The 17,239-nt window shown below is 40.7% G+C and overlaps 1 protein-coding gene and 1 long non-coding RNA gene across 4 annotated transcripts in view; one reads left to right on the forward strand and one right to left on the reverse strand.

Moving 5' to 3' along the window:
- SOCS6 (suppressor of cytokine signaling 6) overlaps positions 1 to 1,310 on the reverse strand; it is a 27,184-nt gene extending 25,874 nt beyond the window's left edge. The window contains exon 1 of one of the 3 annotated variants that reach the window (XR_006103519.1): positions 1,052 to 1,129. The gene's annotated coding sequence lies outside the window, so the exon portion shown is untranslated. Of the gene's footprint in view, positions 1 to 1,051; positions 1,184 to 1,209 lie in introns of those variants that run through there. The other 2 variants (XM_042463429.1, XM_042463428.1) reach the window with 2 other exon arrangements.
- Positions 1,251 to 17,036, forward strand: LOC121928555. The gene is made up of 6 exons (XR_006103520.1): positions 1,251 to 1,389; positions 5,042 to 5,108; positions 14,033 to 14,151; positions 14,726 to 14,862; positions 15,829 to 15,996; positions 16,762 to 17,036. It is a non-coding gene; the product is annotated as an uncharacterized LOC121928555 (long non-coding RNA).
- Positions 17,037 to 17,239: the final 203 nt, after the last annotated feature.

Consider the following 17,239-nt stretch of genomic DNA (forward strand, 5'->3'; position numbering starts at 1 on the left):
CCACACAAGGCAGCTTTACAACTGATAAGAGCTGTTCTTACTCTGCTACACCTTGAGAGCCACCAGCTACTCAACTAACTAAGCAGTCAGAAAACACTTTTCAAGATGGAGGTGGATGTCAGAATGATGTGCTCTATTGTTAATGAGTGTTTACATCAGGAATATCACAGGGTTCAGTCCGGTTGTTAGAGGAGGAGGCCTAACTAAAGGGAAAACCAACTGTCCAGCCTTCATTCCTTACTCCACTTTGCGAACAGGAAAAGGGGGGGGGGGTTGATCTGGGTTTACTACAGCCTGGAAAGAGAGCCTCTTTCAGGGCCCCCCCAGCTCCTGTTTCCCAGCATTTTAATTCTTCTTCTTCCTCCTCCTTGAAAGGCTACACAGAGCAGCTAGAAACAACACCCCCCATTTCAGCCTTGCCCATAATAAATATATGGGGGGAAGGGGCAGATTTGGGATGTCTGTTCCAAAGCAAACAAGTTTAGGAGCCAGGCACGTCCTCCTTTTCCAGGACGTGTCCTCCATTTCCATCCCTTCTTCCCAGGAAAAGGGAGGGAGAAAATTCCAAAAAGGTCCTCCATTTTGAGCAGGGCTAAGAAAGCATGGCTTTATTACATATCTATGAGTAGATGTGTCTTTCCTCGGGGGGTCCTCCATTTTGTGGTGCCCCGTCCTCCTTTGCAGTGAAAGAGGACCCCCGATCCCCTAAAAGAAGAAACTAAAGAAAGGAGGGAAAGAGCTAACATTCATGGACTCTGAAACCAATCCTCCTCCACCCACAAATTATTAATAGGGCACTATTTGGGGGCAGGGAGCAATAAAGAGAGGGACCCAGGCACGATATGCCCTTAGCACCGTCTCCCTCCAAAGGCCTTGCAAAGAAACAGGAACAAAAGCGAGGGAGAGAGAGAGAGCCGGGGTTGAGGCAGGGCAGGGCGGAAGGGGCCGCTACGCGAGGCCGGGGCTTTTTTGAGGCCTAGCTCCCCGAAGCCCACTGAGGAGGCCTGGGATTCCCCCTCCTTCCCCCCAAAGCCTGACTTCGCCCACTCACCGGGACTTCTCTTGCTTGCTCTCGATGCTGTGGCTGCTGCTGAGGCAGGCGGCGGAGTCCAGGCCGGCCGGGCTAAAGAGCCGGCTCCGCCTCCTCCGCCAGGCTCCCTTCTCTCTCCTCCTCCTCCTTCACCCGCCAGGCCCCCTCTCTCTCCTCACCTCCCCGCCATGGGGCTTCCTCCTCGGCAAGATTGTTGGTGGTTCAGAGTTAGAGGCTGGCCCTCCTCCTTGCCTTTCTCTCTCAGGAGGCTGCATGCCCCAGATGGGATTTGAACCCTGGCCTCCAGAGTCATAGTCCAGACGCACTCAAAGGACTACAACACATTGGCTCTTTTATAGGTGTGTTATGTTTTGTTGGACTGGTGTGTTTGTTGGTAGTTTTTGTATGGTGTGTGTGTGTGTGTCTCTCAATATATAAAACAACATATATAACAACAGCAACAATATATATACACACACACATACACACACTCATCATTCTGTATTTGCAACTTTGGCATTTGCAGATTTGATTATTCACTGATTTGATTCATATGTCCTCTCTAGGGATATCTAGGTCCTCCGCTGCAACTCTATGGTCAACTTTAACTAAAGATTGCACCAAAAGGCCTAGAGATTCCTAGAGAGAATAGACTTCTAGGCCATTGTAGCTCCTCCAATGCAGTTCTATGGTCGGTGTCTGTGGGACGTTGGCCACAGAGTTACACTGGAGGACCTAGAGGTTCCCAGAGAGTGTCCTCTCAGGTAAAAATCATGGCGTTTTTGTTATTTGCGTTTTTTTCATATTCACGTGGGTCTTGTGCCCCTAACCCTAGTGTGTGTGTGTGTGTGTATATATATATATACACACACACACACACACACACATATATATGTTGCTGTTGTTATATACCTTCAAGTACTTTCTGACTTATGGAGGTCATAGGTCTCCATGCCCCAGCTGGGATTCGAACCCTGGTCTGCAGAGTCATAGTCCAGCACTCAAATGACTACAACACATTGGCTCTTTTATATATGTATTATGTTAGATTGTTGTGTCTGTAGTTTTTGTATGGTGTGTGTCTATATATATATATATATATATATATATATATATATGTATATATATGAAACAACATATGTAACAACAGCAACTATATATATATATATACACATATACGCGCACATACATATATGTATATATATATGTTGCAGGGACGTAGCCAGGATTTTAGGAAGGGGGGGTCCAGACTAAGTGCCACCATTATATTGGGGCTTGGGTGCGGTGGCGCAGCAGCACACACCATTCATTTTTCTAATGGAAGGGGGCGTCCGGACCCCAAGAACCCCCCCCCTTGGCTACGTCCCTGTATGTTGTTGCTGTTGTTATGTACAGTACCTTCAAGTAGTTTCTGACTTATGGAGACCATAGGTTTCCATGGTCCAGCTGGGATTTGAATCCTGGTCTCCAGAGTCATAGCCCAGTGCTCAAGCCACTGCACCACATTGACTCTTTTATTTATGCATTATGTTAGATCATTGTGTTTGTTTATAGTTTTTATATGGTATGTGTATCTATATACTCAACTATAAATCGACCTCATATATAAGTCGAGGGCAGATTTGGGGGCCAAAATTATGGATTTTGATATGAATCATGAATGCCCCCTCTTTTCTTACCCACACATAACACTGGGCCCCTCCCAGCCCTTCACCCCTTTTTCCTTTCCTTGTAGTACTTGGATACTTAGTCACTTCAGTAAGAGGAGTCTCCTTTGTTTTCAAAACAGTCTTTGTCCCCTTAATTCTGAACTGGGCAAAAAGATGCAAGTCACCCATGTGCCTTTTTCTCTCTTTCCTTTTCCAGGACCTGGCCTCCATTTTCAGCCGCCTGTCCAGGAGGAATTCTAAAATGCCCTCCATTCTGAGCATGACTAAGAAGCATGGATTTGCATATACAGGAGTGTTTTTAGCTCTTATTTGGCCATGCCCTCTATTTTTCTTGAATGTCCTGCATTTTGCGGTGCTTTGTCCTCCTTTGTGGTTTGGACATCTGGTCACCCTGAGTGAGGGGCGTTCTCCTTCCTTCCCAGAATAGAGATGCCAGAGCACCCTGTTTGTTTTGGACAGGGTTCAGTGCCCCTTCACTAACTCAGGAGCAAATCCCAGTGAAAATGGGAGATCTTGGGTGTTAGGACGTCCTGAAGGAGGTCCGAGACCCTCACTTGTAGCCAAACGTACAGACTTTTTTCCTCCCTGTGGAGTGCAGAAATTCAACACGAAAAGGAAACGGACACACCAGCAGGGAAAGGGCTGGGCTACAATCTTTGTTATACACACAGTCACTCCCACAGCCATCTTGACCAATAGTCTGGGATTCTGGAAGCTGGAGTCCAAAATAGCTGGAAGGCTAGAGTTTGGGAATCATTGCCAGGATCACTTTTAATTGACATATATAGAGAGAAATACTCACAAACACACACGTGTGTGTGTGTGTGTATATATATATATCGCTATGTGGCTTCAAGTAGTTTCCAACTTATGGTGAATTCATCACAGGGTTTTCTTGGGAAGTTTCTTCAGAGGGAATTTGCCATTGCCATCCTCTGAGGCTGAGAGAGTGTAACTTGTCCGTGGTCACTCAGTGGGTTTTATGTAGTTAGCCAGGATCCAGTGCTCTACACACTACTACACCATGCTAGCCACTGGTGTGTGTGTGTGTGTGTGTGTATATATATATACTGTATCTGCATATACATATATGCACTATACACACACAAACACACATACACATACATATAAGTTGAGTCTCCCCTACTGGAAATGCATGAGACCAGAGTTATTTTGGGTTTCAGAATTTTTTTAGATTTTAGAATACCTATGCTGTATTTACGTATACGTTCATAATGTGATAATTTGGACATGGGACCCAAGTTTAAATACAAAATTCATGTATATTTCATATATACCTTATACACATAGCCTGATGGTGATTTTATTTTTTGTTGTTAATTGCCTTCAAGTTGACCTCAACCCATAGCAACCTTATGTATGGGAGACCTACAAGTTCACACTGTCCTCAACCTCCCTGCTCTGCTCAGTCCCTGCAGATTCATTGCTATGGCTTCTCTGATTAAGTCTATCCATCTGGTGTGTGGACTTTCTCTTTTCTTATTGCCCTCCACTCCACCAAGCATTATAGTCTTTTCTAGTGAGTATTTTCTTCCCCTAATATGGCCAAAATGTGACAACCTCAGCATACTCATTTTAGCTTCAATGAAGATTTTGGGCCTGCTCTGCTCAGAAGCATACTACATTTTTAAATAATTTTGTGCATCAAACAATGTGTACAATGAACCATCAGAAAACAAAGGTGCCACTATCTCAGCCACCTATGCAAAAACATGTTGGGATTCCAGATTAAGAGAGACTCAACTTGCACATACATACATGTATTAGAGATAGATAGATAGATAGATAGATAGATAGATAGATAGATGTGTGTGAGAGAGAGTATGGCAGCGGTGGAAAATTTGTTGCCTTCCATATGTCAGACTGCAACTCCTAGCAATTTTAGTCAGTATAGCTAAAACTGAGGAATTCTGGGAACTGTAGTACAACAACATGGAAAGCCACACATTTCCCACCTCTGATTTAAGAAGAACTTCAAAATTGGTCTTTATGTGTTGTCTGGAATATCATAAACTTGCAATGGTCTGCATGTGTAAATTGGAGATTTACACTGTGCTAACAAAATCGGTTGCGGGCCCTTTTCTTTTTCACTCTAAACCATGGATGGAAATTGTGGCTTTCCATATGTCAGTCTGTAGCAGCCCCAAGCAGGATAGCCAATGCTAGGGAGTGCTGGGAGTTGCAGTTTTACACTGCACTTTGGCCAACTTGTAGTTCTTCAGATATCAAATGAGGACCACTCATGCAGAATGCCACACAGAATTTTTCCAAGGCAGGGATCTAAACTATTGACATCCTTTTCTGTTGTCTTCTATTACAGCAAACATGATGCTGTCTCAGTGCTGGAAGTCAAGCTTTGTATGCTCTCCATGTCAAAGAAGAAACAGGTAGCAGATGATATAAAAGCTTTCTCCATCAGACTTTGGAGAGTTAGTGGATGGTGCTATGAACAATCCTAAACTAGATGGGCAAATAGTCTGTCCAGGCCAGTCAGGCTGGGATTTGCAGTTTAGGAAGGGGCATTTTGATTTCTCAGCCAGAGTGCTCTATTGCCTCACCAAACTACAAACCCCAAGTTATCTTAAGATGGAACCATGGCAGTTCAAGTGGATTAATATCACTATAACTTTGTGGTGTAGATGGATCTGTTTCCTGAAAATCCCCCCCCCCAGCCAAACTGTTCTGCTTCTGTGTTCATCCTTTGCAACGACCATTCAATCTGAAGCAATCAATGTTTAAAGCTCCTTACTGCATGTATTCCTTTCCCCTACCTGTCTGACCAGTCCTGAGTTATTTGCACATGTAGGTGAATCCAGAGAAGGTAGGAGAGAAAGCTATTTTACTTACAGTAGGGGATGACATTTTTTAATGTTTCATTATCTCCTAGAAAGTTAAAAAGCTATTATTATCAGGGAGAAAGCTCCTTCCTGGTAGTGTTTGTACTGACATTTTACCTGTAAGTATTTTTAAATTAACATTCATGAATGTGATTATTCATCATTTCTGGTTGAGATCTTGAAGAGCCACTGTCAGTTTTAGCCTGATACTTTTTTATTATGTCCGAGCAATATTTCATTAGTTGTTGGGTTTTCTGGAGAAATGCAACAAGGACAAGAAGGAGAAGTGAATAAGGAGAGACCTGATAGCTGTTTTCAAATATTAATTTGTAATCCCCCTTGACCCCTAGTTTTGTGGAAACCAAAACCATGATATAAATTAAGGTGGTGGTGGTGATTATGATGATGATGATAGTAGGATTTAATTAAGATGATGATGTAGGCATAGGCATAAGTCACACTTCATATCTTCATCCATGAACCCCCCAGTTCTATGTAATTAGCTGCACAGAAGCAGAATTGAATGAGAGCTTTGGAGAATATGAAGTAAGATGGTAAGCAGTCTAAAACCAAACATTTATGGGTAACTCCTGAAAGAACTGGCTATATCTTCTGGAAAAAAATAATATTATGGGAGACATGACAGCTGTCTGCACATATCCAAGTGTAGAATGGGGTGGATACAGCATGACTGTATGGATGCTGATCGAGAGCAAGCCTAAACACTCCTGAGTCTTGTCTGTGCTGTTTAGGATTGTTGAAAGTTGCAGTCCAATGTTGGACAAGTTGTCCACCCCTAACAGAGAAGGTGGAGCAGGCCAGTGGGCAGGACTGAACCTAAAGGATGGAAATCCCAAGGAAGCAAATTTGACTAAACAAATTTTGGTCAATCTTTATGTTAAACTTCTTAATAGAAAGAGCTGTCAGACAGTAGTAAAGACTATCTTGAAAGGGACTCGACTTCTGTGAAGCATTTAAGTAGCATGACAGCCTCATCTGAAGATGTTGTACAGTCTGCCCACCATATGTACAGATTCTTTATCCATGGATCCAGATATTCACAGCTTGAAAATATACAAAAAAATATAGATTCCAAAAAACAAACCTTGATTTTGCCATTTTATATAAAGGTCACCATTTTACTACCCATTGTATTCAATAGGACTTGAACATCCATGAATTTTGGTATCCATGGGGGGCTCCTAGAACCAAACCCTAGCAGGTATCAAGGGCCACTGTAGTTGTATTTCTTGCACTGAACAGGGAATTTGACTATATGACTCCTCAGATTCTTTCCAGCTCCTAAATACGGTGAACTGATTATTCTGACAGTGAAGTAAGTATGGTGAAATTAATTACTTCATCTCTTCATTGCTTGGGGCAGATAGGAGGAAAGGAAACAAATGTAACCTGGAAAGTCCTTTTCTGTTATTTCATCCACAGTGAGATCCATAACCTTTCTCCAGTTGTGCCTAGATGATGAAGTCTGTGCCTGTATGATGATGTTATCCTGTGGATCTGCTGAGACTCTGTATTTTTCCCATGAATAATTCTTCTATATTCGAACAATGCAATTACATGCATATCTATTCAGGAATAACCCCAATGAGTTAAGAAGGACTGACTTTCACATAGTCACATATAATGTTGCAGTATTAGCCTATAATATGTGGATAATTAATTTTAATTTTGATAGAAAATAAACCTGTTCTCAAATGATATTTTTTCTTTTTCTCACCAAACTGTTGTAAATTATTTTCAGAGGTTCTGATTGATTTGTGGTTTGCAGTACTAATTGACAGATATTTGTAAGCATATGCTGTAAAAATACTTACAGTACTAGTAGTACTTGCTGGAGCTTTGGGATAAAATGTTTTCAATGTGATACAGATCTTGTTTTGCTTCAGTTAAAAAAAGTAGCACCTAATGGGCATGCCACTGAGTATTTGTTATTGTATTTAATAATAATAATAATAATAATAATAATAATAATATATTTATATTTATATTTTCCTGCCTCTCCCAGATGGATTGAGGTGGGATTACAATCCACAAAAACACATACATCAGTAATAAAATACATATAAAAATACATCAATAAAATTAGATTTAATCTTAGAAGCTAACTCATTGTCAAGTGGTAATGCAATAGATTCATAGAATGGTCTGAAGGTATCTCTTACATAAGGTCAGGTGGGCCCTCTTAAACGCTTCCAAGGAGGTAATAAGACGGATCTCTTCCGGAAGACCATTCCACAATTTCAGAGCAGCTGCTGTGAAGGCTCTCTGGGCAGTCGATATGAGCCTAGTTGATTAATGTTCTAACACATTCTTCCCAGTTATTGTGAGAGTGCGGGGCAGATTATGTAGGGAGAGGCGTTCCCACAAGTAACTCAGGCCCAAGCCATGTAGGGCTTTAAAGGTAATAACCAACACCTTGTATTGTGCCCGGAAACTAATTGGCAGCCAGTGAAGAGATTTTAGGACAGGTGTTATATGGTCAAACCTGGACAAACGGGTGACCAATCTGGCTTCCAGATTTTGAAGCAGTTGAAGTTTCTGAACTTGATACAAGGGTAGCCCCATGTAGAGCGCATTACAGAAATCAAGACAAGAGATTACCAGTGCATGTACCACTGCTTCTAGGTCCTTTTGTTCCAGGTAGAGGCGCAGTTGGTGTATCAACTGAAATTGGTACCAAGCACTCCTGGCCGTCACATCCACTTGATATGACAGTTATAGTGACGAGTCCAGGAGTACTCCCAAACTGCGAACTTCATCCTTTAGGGGAAGTGTGACTCTGTCCAGGACTGGTTGGCAAATTCCATCCCCGGACTTGAGGCAGCTATCGCAAGTACCTCCTCTGGATTCAGCTTGAGTTTGTTTTCCCTCATCCAGTCCATTACCGACTCAAGGCAGGCATCCAGAGGAGAGATGCCATCCTTAGTCACTGCAGCAGTCGGAGACATAAATAAATTTGGATGACACCAGTGTACTGATAACACCGCTCCCCATGTCTCCAGATGATCTCGCCCAACGGCTTAATGTAAATGTTAAACAGCATGGGGGACAGGATGGCACCCTGAGGGACACCAGATGTCAGCTCACTTTTAGAAGAGCAGCTGTCTCCCAGTATCACCATCTGGAATCTGCCTGAGAGGTAGGAATGGAGCCACTGGAGTGCAGTGTCTCCAATAACTAACTCCCACAGGCGTTCCAGAAGTATACCGTGGTCTATGGTATCGAAGGCCACTGAGATGTCCAAGAGCACCACAGGGTCACACTTCCCCTGTCAATGCCCAGACAGAGATCATCAACTAAGGCAACCAAGGCAGTCTCAACTCCATATCCCGCCCTAAAGCCAGTTTAAAATTGGTCCAGATAATCAGCTTCCTCCAAGACAACTTGGAGCTGGAAAGAGACTGCCCTCTCAATCACCTTGCCCAAGAATGGTAAAAGGGAGACCGGTCTGTAAATATTTCTTACCAGGGGATCTAGGGAGGGTTTTTTCAAAAGCGGTTTGACCACCGCTTGTTTTAGTTGGTATGAAAATTTACCTTCCCTAAAAGATGCATTAATTATAGATTCTAGTAGTGTCTTCACTGCATCACCTCCCTGGAAGGATTTAACCAGGAAGGATTATTCTGCTTGATAGCAAAAGAAACAGGATGAAGCATTAGATGCAGAAACTAGCTTCAGCAACTTCAGGCAAAAATCCAGTGGTAGGTATGCTGGAAGCACTATGGCAAGGTATAACGTTTTGAATGGTGTTAAAATATTTAAGATTCCCTATTTTTTTTTTTTTTTGGTCATAAAAAGTTTTTCTAAAAAATCATTGTACATTTGATTTGACTTTGGTATAAAAATAAAATCAAATGTAGTATAATGATTTTTTAAAAAAACGTTTACTGACGAATACCAAAAGGCTCCTTAAGCAGCTTGTGTAAGATCAATAGACACAATCACAAAGAATCATTACAGTGTAAAAGGTGATTCATAAGTAACATGTCTGAATCTAGTCTTGTACTGTATAAGATTCAGAGACATTAGTTATGAATCACCTTTTACATTGTAATGATTCTTTGTGATAGTGTCTATTGATCTTGCATAAGCTGCTTAGGGAGCCTTTTTTAACTAAAGAGTGGGGTACAGATGTTTGAAATAAAGTTATCTCAACACATGCTTACATATAACAAAAATAAGATGTAGAAGGTTATAAAAACATTTTTTTGAGGTAGAATAAGTTTGTGGCAAAAAGGTGTGTATATGAAACCTCTTCTTGGGAAGTTTGCTACAAATTAAGTTGTCAACAAGTGCCTCTTAAACTTTTTAAAATCTTTGTTCATATCCTCCTGAGGAATATGCCTTAGGAGTGGGCTGTTTGCCAGTCATGCAAGCTTTCCTCAGAATAACAACAAAGTCAAAGACAATTGGTTAACCTTTTTGTTATACTGAGAATGTATGCAACATTCTGCAAACCACAGTCGTGTGATACTTTCAGTGTTTCAAAAGCAACATTAATGTTGATTATTATTGGCTTTAATTTCACACAATAAAACATTAGATCTGCTGGATTTGGCCTTGTTAGCAATGCATATTGATTGTAATTAGCTGTAAATGTTTTTTTCTCCACTTATGCTGAGAATGGATTAGAAATTGCATTTGTTGTACTCTGCAATTATAACATGTTTATGTTCTCTGGCTCATTTTTTAATAATTAGCTGCTATGTTCTGCTCATCTGATATAATGACAGAATATGGGAAAGTGTCATTAAAAGTTCTCTAATTAGTCCTCCTTTAGAGAACTAATTTTATTAGAATGCTTGCATGGTTTTCCTGACACTTTGAAATATAAGCATTTTAAAACAATATTGAAACAAACCACTTCCCTGAATATGTCATACTCCAGCTTTGTATTTGCATACTATGTTTACATTTCTTGGCAAAGGGCTAGCATCACAGCAGTGTACTTTTTTGACAATCATCTGGTCATCCAAAGACAGATAAAACCTAATGGGTGTCCCACCTCTAGCTTTAAAGGGCTGATTTGAGAAACAGAGTAGGAGAGAGATCTGGCTACAGCAGCTCATTGCTATATAAGTCCTTGATTCTTCATTCTGTTGCTGTTTGGTCATTCCTCCCCCACCCCTTTTTCTACACAGTATAATAGTGCTGGCTCTTGCCTTGATCCTCCCCATCCCAGACACCTCTGCCTTGTTCTTGCACATCAACATATATATTTTTATGGGATTACAGAATGTAGCTTGCTTAGTTACAATCAGGTGTACAGAAATATCCTCAAATGTTAGAAGCTGAAAAGATCTGTGTTGCATGGAGGTGATATAACCCCAATAGTGTCAGATAGTACACGCTGATAGTCTGTTTCTGATTTCAGGATGGACCATTAATGGCATGCTGAAGTTAATGAAAAAGCAATGCATTTTACTGACTTCAGTGGATAAGGATTTTACAAAAAGACACTAGATGATTTATTTCAAGTCACAAGGGAAATCTTCACTGAAGATGGGAATTTAACTTGTGTCTTTTAAGTCCCAGACACAGACTAAACACAACTTACATTTTTCAATCTAAAACTGTTTCATCTGATATTTCAGATCTCTGATTTCTATCACACTGCACTGATCAAGTAGTAATTTTTGTCAGTGTTGCATCAAATGTTCTACATGAAGCTCTGGATACTGTGAAATGCCTTTCATATTCATCTTTTTAATGCTTTTTGGGGCACTGATGTTGTACCTTGGAAAACATAAGGAATAAAGCATAAAGTAATGCATCAAGCTGTGAGATGTATAATGCTGCTATTTAACTACCAAAGAAATGCACAAAAGGTAAAATTTAATATGAAGGTTCTTTCAAATGACTGAGTATTCAATTGTGCTCTGTCCTCTTTCCCAGCAGAGCACTGTCAGCAATTGGTAATACCCACTCCTTCACATACAGCCTCATTTTTGGATAGTTAATCCCAAGGTATTGGTGCTATAACCTTAAACATAGATTTGAAATTTCATCAAGAATACAGGAGAAAGTATGTTCTTTCATTAAAGACATGTGCATATCCTAACCAAAATAGGTATAAATAGCAACTGTAGATCCACAATGGTTTGTCTGAATGCCTTTAATATCTCACATTTTAGTTTTAAAAATCGAGGTAGTGAGTGTATGATAGCATGAGAAAGGAGTATCTATAAAACTTGTAAATAACTACTGCTGCTACTATTTCTTGTTGTAATGGACATATTTTTTCTATTTTGAAATAACCAATACACATGCGCCTACCTTCTGTACCTTTATAATATAAGGACTGATTATTGCAAGGGGTTGTAGATCTGACTTTGTTAGAATGTTGCAGCTTGTAGCCTTATGATGTGAGTACATTCAACTCCAGTGCCTTTTGCTCACTGTTAGTGTGTTTCTGGGCACTATTCAAGGCCTGAGTTTAATTTATGTGGCATGGAGCCTTTATACCACATGGAATGGCTCCTCCCTCCCTGATCTTCTGGTTCACCTTCCCACAAATCCCATCTTGGGGACAATATTCCAAGTAAGAAAAGGAAGTAGAATGCATGTGACCCATTCAGCATTTATGTATTTCCTTGCAAATATTGGACTAGGAATCTAGGAGAGCAAGGTTCAGGTCCCCATTCAGCCATGGAAGCCATTGAGTGACCTTGGGCATGTCATAAACTCTCAGGCTAAAAGGAAGGCAACAGCAAGCAGCCTCTGAATAAATCTTGCCAAGAAAGCCCTATAATAGAATTGCATAGATCAGAGTCAACTTAAAGGCACATAACAACAACATCGGCAAATAATGTAGTGAACTAGTAAGCACAGCATGGCCCTTCAGACATTGCTGTGCTTTATCTCCCATTTTTTTCAGAACCAACTAGCCTTCCTAGAGCTGTTAGTCTGGGATATCTGGGGTAGGGTTGCCATGTCCCGGGGGGAGCGGGACATTCCCGCTTTTGGACCATTCTGCACGGTCCCGGTCCGGTTTTGGGTCTGTCCCAGCGCCCCCCCCCCCCCCCGGTTTTGTTAGGGTGCCGCCATGGCGGTGCCTTTAGCCGCTCTTACTTGCGGCCGCTCTTCCTTGCCGCCACTGCCGCCACCGGCACCAATGTAGCTGTACTATTCTTGCGGCCACCGCCGCGGCATGCGCCGCAAGCCCGCGAGCCCAAAGACTTCTGCGCGGGCGCGCGCAGGGCTTGGTGGGAGCCTGGAGCTCCTCTGTTTGGCTGGCTGGCTGGCTGGGCTGGCCAATAGGGGAACAGCCCGCCCCCTGCTTCAGGAGTCTGTGACTCCTGGCAGGGGGCGGGGCCGTTCCAGCTCTCTGCCCCCATTGGCCGGCCATCTTAAAGAGGAGGAGCTCTCCTCTGTTTACTCCCTGCGGGCCGGCGGTCAGAGGGCAGCGGCGAGCAACCGGGGGCAGGGAACGTCAAGCGGAGGCAAGCGGCGAGGAAGCGGGTGCATGGGGGGGGCAAGCAGAGGCAAGCGGCAAGGAAGCGGGGGCATAGGGGGGCAAGCGGGGGAGTCAGTTTGCAAATGCCCAAATGTGCTTTGTGTGTGTTTTGGAATAGGGGAGGGGGGGTTGGCCAGAAAAGGAAGAACATTTCTGTCATCTGTCTAGGAATAATGCCCAAATGTCTTCCATTTTGATCATGCCTAAGAAATATGCATTTATAGTAACTTTTTTTAAAAATCATCAATTTTTTCGTGTGTCCTCCATTTTAAAAAAGTGTGTCGTACATTTTAAAATGTTGTCCTACATTTTTCCCGTTTTGGAGGTCCGGACTTATGGCAACCCTAATCTGGGGGCATATAGTCTGTAAACCCACATATACACTTCCAAATAGTTATCAAAGATCACCATGGAAAATACTGCTTAAGATGGGGTGGGATACCATGTCATCCCATTTTCATTATTTTCAATGAAACAGGCCTATCAAGGAGCATCTTCTGTTTAGATGAAACCTTGTCTCATGCCATACAGCATCCATTTTTAAACTTTTATTGCCGATCTACAAATATTCCTTAACTAGCGAGATGCAGAGAAGCATCCCCACATCTGGGACCTTTCTGAAGGAGGCAGAGAGAGAAACAGCCAGATGAACTTTCAGTCACCTCTGGAAAAAAAGCCTGCTTTCCTCCAAGTGTCTTTATAGCAAAGCACACAACTTCAAGCTTTGTGGCATACAACCTGAGCTTCTGAGTTCATGAGATATATCTCAGATATGTTCTTTGTAAACAACCCATTTTCAGAATGCCAAATTAGGAAGAATTTATTCAAAGGAATGAGAGAGATAAGCAGAGTACAATAAAAGATATAATTAATGTTTCACTAGCTTGACACTGAGCAGCATAATCTCTCAATTTACATGCCTAGTTCATATATCTCCACAATGTTCAGATGAAGCCAAACATAATATGTTTCATTCTCTATTTTTATATGGTACTAGAAGATTGGTGAGTGACAGCTTGGAAGAATCTAATGAGAAAGTGAAAATTAGTGGCAACGTCACATATCTGTATTTGAGTTCTTAGGATGGGCAGTAGAGAAGTTTATGTTAAACATAAGGTATTTAAAATTGTTTTAACTGGTTTTAAATGTATTTGTTTCAAAATATAAATGATTTAATTTTTTGAGGTTGTTGATATTGTTTAAACTGGTGGAATTGCAAAATTATTCAAGGCTTCTGGAAAGAAATTCATGAATTGATTCAAAAAATATTGGGAATAAAATTTCCGCTAGACCCTAAAATCTACCTTTTGAATATGACAACAGTGCTAAAACCGGAGGATGAAAAAATGTATTGGAGGATAATACTTTATATGATTACAGCGGCAAGAGTTGAGATCGCTAAGCTATGGAAATCAGATAAAACTCCCACAAGAGATACTTGGTTGATAAAAGTTAATGATTACAGAATATTAGATATGCTTTCTTGTAATGTTAAAAATTTTAGCAGGAAAAGATCGAAGGAAGATTGGAGAAAGATAACTGATTTTTTGAAAAAAGAATGGAATTTGGAGATAGAACTCAATGAAGTTTAAATGGGAGGAATCAAGGTTAATAAATTTTGTATAGTCTCTAGAATTAATACAGCAATTTTGGCTTTAATGATCTTCTCCCTCTCTCTCTCCCTTGGTAGCCATAAACTAAAAGAAGAAATGGGCTATGAAACAAAGTGGTGCCGAAGAGTGTGTCCAAAGAAAAGGGAAATTGAAAAGGCTAAAAGTTGTAACCATGAGTTTACCTTTAACTGTAAAGAGTTGTATACAATTTTAGGTTTGTATGACCTCAAATTTGGCTGTCATATGCAAGTTACCTTAGGAATGTATAGAATTAGATCATGAAATTATCATTTTTGTAACTAAGGGAATTGACCAAACATACAAAAGATGAGTGATAAAGATAATTGTGTTGCATACTAAACGTTGTAACAAAGTTGAATTAGTTTATTCCAAGCTTTGTTAATTTCCAAGTCCGAGGCAGAAGGAAGTTTAATTATGAAGGGTTCATTAAGAGTAGATAAGATATGTTCAACTATTAGTGGTTATATGGAACTTATTTTAATTTTTTTTTTTTTGTGCATTCGCAATGGATATATAGTTATGATGACTTACACGCATTGGGATTTGTCAATTTTTTAATGAAAAATTAATAAAGATTATCTTTTTTAAAAAAAACTGTTCTACGCTGCTGTGAGATCCTCAGGTAGCAATATTTTTAATCAATCAATCAATCAATCAGACAGTTAATTATTGTCATGACAGGACAATGAGTTAGCAGTCACAGGCTGCATCTACACTGCAGAATTAATGCACCTTAACACCACTTTAGATGTCATGGCTCAATGCTATAGCATTCTGGGATGTGTAGTTTTGTGAGATATTTAGTTTCCTCTGTCTGAGAGCTCTGCTGCCACAACAAACTACTAATCACAGGATTCCATAGGATAGAGCCATGACAGTTAAAGCAGTATCAAAATGCATTAATTCTGCAGTATGGCAGCAGCCACACAGACACATATGCCTACTCTTCCCACAGCTGGATAGGTTGTACTGTAGCTCATAAACCTCATGCTTGTCAATTCAAAGGAAGCCAAGAAATAGTTAGGACTCACCTATGAAACTGTTCCTTGTAGTTTAGCTATGAAAAAATTGATTCCTTGATTTGAAGATGTTTGTATAAAAATCTTTAAAATGTAAAATGAGCAGCTGCTTGTGACAAAGCCTTGTTGCTGTCTTCTAGCATTACCCAAGTCAGAGCTACCTGTGAAAATGGAGACAGGATAGTCAGAGGCACACAAGCACTTGGGTGCTGAATACTGCTGGGTCAAGAACTTCAAGTGCTGGAGGAAGAGGAAACTGTTTTCCCAAGTGCCTGCCTCTCCCAGCTCTACATACAACAATGGCTTAGGTCAAGTGATTTTTCACCATATTGCTATTATGTTCTGTGTAGCAACCTTGGGAGGAGGACTTTACATCCATTTATTATAAATGGAGTTGTGTTTAGTGTTTTCTTATAAAGATGTAGGATAGCATCCTACTCTACTTTGATCACTGCTTCTGTTGAGAAGTAAGAGCAGTGAAAGCTTTTTGACAGGGGGTGCAAACTGATAAGGGCATCTTTAAAAAAAACTAAAAATGGCACTACGGGTAAAAGAAAAAGCCAATCTAGTCCAACATTCTGTTCATACAGTGGTCACCCGATACCTATGGTAATCCCACCAGCAGGACATAAGTGCAACTGCCCCCTCTTTCTCAGAGCTAACCAGACCACCTGCCATTGATAGCCCTAACCTCCATGACATAGGCTATTGTTTGATAGGGTTTGGCATGCTGGGAAGGGGAGCACATCCCTTTTGTACCAATTTGAATTTGGGCATGGAAAATGTATGGCAGTCAGTAGAACTTGAAGCTGGTTTATTTTGAATAGCTGTGGCACTGTGGACCAGGAAAAACTGAGGTGATTAATCCTCCTTTAAAGTGATCCAAGTTGGCAGCCATCATTATATTTTGTAGCAGAGAGTTCCAAAATTTAACTATGTGGATGATTTTAGTACTACTGTAAAAGAGAAGGGGTAAAAATCCTTCTCATACATAATTTTTGAACAGCTTCCTTTTACTCACCTTTGTTTATAGACTAAATTGTTTTAAATGTTGTGATTTCTCCTCATATTAGAACCTGAATGTCGCCAGGTGATTTTTGAAGGGATACAGCCTATAAGAGCCCATGAACCAACCCTTAATCTCCACCTTTCATTATGACTGAGCAGTGGCTAAGCAACCAGTGTGCAACATTTATTCCTGATTATGCCAGATGTCATTGCATTATTGATCCCCTGCCTGCATTATGCAGCTGTTGCCTTTTCTGTGGTATTTATATTGTTCACTACATCAGACAGGGCATCATGTGTAAACCTTGAATTCAATTGGTCTGGAATCAAATAAAATGTGAGTATCATACTAATGCAGAAGGTAGATATTTATTTTGATATAAATGCTCCATTTGCTCACAACAATTCACTGTTGTTGCATTTCTTACAGATACGCCCATTAGCAGATAGACAAAATACTTGAATGAATGTTGTTGTTATATTTAATTTAAGACTGTAGCTGAAGCATTGTATTCAACAGTTTTCATTTATCAAACAATCAAA

This window comes from Sceloporus undulatus, chromosome 4, assembly GCF_019175285.1.
Source record: "Sceloporus undulatus isolate JIND9_A2432 ecotype Alabama chromosome 4, SceUnd_v1.1, whole genome shotgun sequence".
NCBI classification, from domain to species: Eukaryota; Metazoa; Chordata; class Lepidosauria; order Squamata; family Phrynosomatidae; genus Sceloporus; species Sceloporus undulatus.